Source organism: Otolemur garnettii, unplaced genomic scaffold, assembly GCF_000181295.1.
Source record: "Otolemur garnettii isolate 467f Iridium unplaced genomic scaffold, OtoGar3 scaffold00085, whole genome shotgun sequence".
Classification (NCBI taxonomy): domain Eukaryota; kingdom Metazoa; phylum Chordata; class Mammalia; order Primates; family Galagidae; genus Otolemur; species Otolemur garnettii.
The window spans coordinates 2,599,319-2,603,276 of NW_003852480.1; the positions used below are offsets into that span (position 1 = coordinate 2,599,319).

The following is a 3,958-nucleotide window of genomic DNA, read 5'->3' on the forward strand; positions in this document are numbered from 1 at the left end:
AATATTTTGCAACAAGAACCGAGGCATCCTAAACAGATTGTGTGATATACTCTGTCTTCTGATGTTGCAAAAATACTTCATTTAGCCTGTAAATCAATGAATGATAAAGGCAAATATGCATATACAGTGGTGAATGACAGAAATGTATGCAGCAGAGATGAAAAAAATTCATCGAATTACTAATTCTAATAGGTAGTTATAAATCTAAAAATGAAAATGTTTTGAAGCTAAGAAGCAAAGACGATGGCTATCGTTTCTTTAAAATAATAAGCCATCAAAGTTTTCAAAAGCATTGCTTTCTGTTTATTCAATGTAAGAAGAAGCAAAAGTAACGATAAGCTTAAACCATTAGAGATGTATTTGAAATCTGGTATTCAGTATTTACAAGATGACCATGTTCTTGGCTCATCTCTGTTGACTGATAAATAGTTGTATTCAAAGAACATTGCCCATTTAAGGCAAATATGGCATCAAATGCAGGAAAATACAGACCAAATTACTGGGCTTGCTGTATTTAAAATAAGATTTATTTAAAAATTATTTTTCACTAGGGGTGTGCTCGGAGCAAGGGGCCTGAAGAATGGCTCCTCTATTTACAACACACCCAACAGGAATCTGGGGTCACTATGATGAGGGGCACAAAACTTGGTGCCTCCCTATGAACAAATTCCCTATACCTGAAGAAAAAGAAAAAAATTATAAAATGTCTGTGGTAGATGTACGGGTGATCACTGTATAATTCTTTCAACCATATTGTATGCTTAAAAATGCCTAATATTGGAACATTTAAAAAATTATTTTCACTATCGCTTTATTCTTGCTTTTGTAAATAATTTGGGAAATGACTTAGACATATGAAAAAAAAAAGAACAGGACCACTGATGATGAATGTTTTCTCTGGCACAGTGTGAGATAAATAGACCCAGGTTTGTCTCACATGACAAGCAATAGAGAAGAAAGAAAACACAAACCTCTTATGGACTGCTTTTGGCTTCAGAGAACATAACTACTCTCACCTGATGTGGACTGTCAGCTTAGGACAAAGGGACAGTGGCTCTGTAATGTCACCAGGGATCCAGCTTGCTTCCACCTCTCTGTTCTGCCATCTCCAGTTCTGGTTTCATCCTCAGGGTTGTAGCAAGATAGCTGTGACGTTAGATCTAGACCTATGCCATCCAAAAAAACAAAAAAAACCCACCTACATGTATCTTTCTGTTAACAGCAAGGAAACTTTCTAGAAGTGCTCTTGCTTCAAGCTCCTTTCCCCCTCGCAAGCTGTGAGGGAAGAAGGGGTAACACAAACTCCAAAAGGGCCAGATGGGGTGGCTCATGTCTGTAATCCTAGCACTCTGGGAGGCTGAGATGGACGGACTGCCTGAGCTCAGGAGTTCTAGACCAGCCTGAGTAAGAGCAAGAACCCCCTCTCTAAACATAGCTGGGCATTGTGGCAGGCGCCTATAGGGAGGCTGAGGTAAGACGATCACTTGAGCCCCAAGAGTTTGAGGTTGCTATGAGCTTTTAACACCATGGTACTCTACCGAGGGTGATAGAGTTTCTGTCTCAGAAAGAAAAGAAACTAGACAGATGATATTTGTAGCCTATGACGGTCTAGAAGCAAAACTAAAACAACTTACAGAATATATACCGAGGACTGTTAGCAATACTCAGAATGGACCAGGATAAGTAAGTCAGCCCTTTATATCTCTCTGTTTCATTTGTGTGTCATTCTGTTATCTTTAAGCATCCACTATGTCGTCTTATTTCTTGTTCCTCTTGATAGCTGCATACAGAACAGCTAGCAAGTATATTTCCTAAGACAAAGTGAGTGGGGATGAGGGAAAAAGATGATGCATGGAATGGGGAGACGAACCCAAGACCAGTTCTGGATACTGGGACTATAATAAGCCTCCAGGATCAGGCAGAGACCAATGGAAGACAAGTAAAAGATTGGGTTTTTATAGAGAACTTGAATAGCCAAAAACAAACAAACAAACAAACAAACAAAAAAAAACCCCAAACAACACAACAACAAAACAACAAAAACCACTAAGACTGGAGGAGCTGTCTAGAGCTATCTCCCAGACCTTTGTTGGCTAGGATTCTCATACACTTTAAAAATCCATTAGCTGGGTTTGGAGGCTCATATCTGTAGTCCCAGCTACTTGGGAGGCTGAGGCAAGAGGATGACTTGAGACCGGGAGAAGATGACTGCAGTCAGCTATGATCATGCTACTGCATTCCAGCCTGGGCAACACGGCAAGACCATGTCTCTAAAGAAAAACAAAACAAAACCTAAAGCATGGGGTGTGGCCAGAACCAGGATGAGGAAGAATGTGATGCTGAGAGGAAGCAAACAGAGACCAGTAAGAGGGGAACCTGTACAGTTCCTTTCCCTCCCCTTAACTCAAGTTTTGTCCATAATAGCTTTAAACGTACAGCCTTCCTTTTCACTTGCCCAGTGAAGGCCAAATTGAAGATGATGGCTGGGGCAGGCTATGAGGTTTTAATTGCTTCTTTTGGATTATCCTGTGTGCCTGGACCAGTCTGGAACTGAAACAGTCCTAGGAACACCCTGTCTAATCACTCTTCAGTATGCAGTCTGCTAGTCTCATTGAGAGTAAGCAGGTTTTAGTCTGGAGAATAAAGAACATTTTCTGACCAAGGATGTGGTAAGAAAAGCTGAGTGTTTCACTAAAGTCAAAATAGAAGAAGCCAATAGCTACTAAATAGGATACTGATTAACACTGAAAGCTCTATGAGAAATAGCAAATTGGCAAATCAGGCTTCTGTGTAAATCACTTGTGCAAAAAAATGATCGCTCACCAGCACGAACATCTAATCCACCATTTTAACAGTAAAAATCTGAAAAAAAAGAAAAGGCTGAGTTTTAGTTTTTACCACCTTTCCCTTTGCGAAATTTCAGCGAAATTATTGACAGCTAGTTTCCATCCAAGGCCAGAAACCTACACAATAAAAAAAAAAAAAGTAATTAAAATGGGGTCAGAATAGATTTTTGATTTCTTATATACACAAACATACACATCTGCTCTTCTGAATTGCCAGGAGTCCTCCTTTGAAGTCTGATAGAGATCAGGTGAGTCACCGTTCGCTGTTCTTAAAGGATAACCCAGGACAGGCAGGACTGGGATCTTACTAAGTTTAGCTGTATTACCCAGTATCAGAAAAACTGTGGAGCCCAACGCTATAAAACATAGGTTAGGAAGCTGCTTTGAGTCTGGTAACGTCTTTCTTTACCATAGGCGGTCTGGTTCTCACACAGGATTAAATTCTCAGCGGACTGGGGCGGGACTGAAAGTGAACGCAAACACTATAACTCCTCCCTTCCCTACGCCAAGTAGTATCTGCAGTTGATAACACATTATGTGCCTGAATTGTTAAGCACGTGTTAGGAAAGCAATCCCTTGTTGTAAAATAGCTTCTCTTAAGTTTCTAAATAGAGGAAATGAGTTCCATAGGTGTTTTTTTTTAACATTTCACATGCGACTGTTTATATAACCATGGCATGATGGCCCAAGACGCCAAACAGAACAAATAATTTGAATAATTAAATTATTTTAAAAAGCCCGGGGAAATCGAACCTGGGATGGAAGAAACGTGCCAATACCTTGGGTGCAGTGCGATTGAAATCACAGCCTTTGAAACAGCAGCCTCACTGTGAAGCCCTCACTCGGCACACGCCTCCTCTAAAGCAGCCCTGTTACCTGAACAAAGCCAGGACCCAAGTTCAGGGGCTTTGTCTCAAAAGAACAAAGATCGGCCCGGCTGCTTTCTCGCTGTTACGAAAGAGCGAAGCCTCCCCGGGAAGCCCGCGCGGCTCGCGGAGCCGTCCCCCCAGGCTGCCGGCCGCGCCCCTCGGGCCCCTTTAAGCGCCGCGAACGCCCTCGTCCCACGCGAGCCGGGCGCACGGGGCCGCCCGAGCCGGGCCGCGCCTCCCGCC

General features: G+C 42.2%; 1 long non-coding RNA gene and 1 other non-coding gene across 2 annotated transcripts; one reads left to right on the forward strand and one right to left on the reverse strand.

Moving 5' to 3' along the window:
• The first annotated feature begins 550 nt into the window (after window positions 1-550).
• LOC111726905 lies at window positions 551-679 on the forward strand. Its single transcript, XR_002774570.1, has one exon. It is a non-coding gene; the product is annotated as a small nucleolar RNA SNORA11 (small nucleolar RNA).
• Window positions 680-1,016: 337 nt separating this feature from the next.
• Window positions 1,017-3,876, reverse strand: LOC111726887. Its single transcript, XR_002774560.1, has 3 exons — window positions 3,626-3,876; window positions 2,902-2,963; window positions 1,017-1,166 (listed from the first exon to the last, which is right to left on the reverse strand). It is a non-coding gene; the product is annotated as an uncharacterized LOC111726887 (long non-coding RNA).
• Window positions 3,877-3,958: the final 82 nt, after the last annotated feature.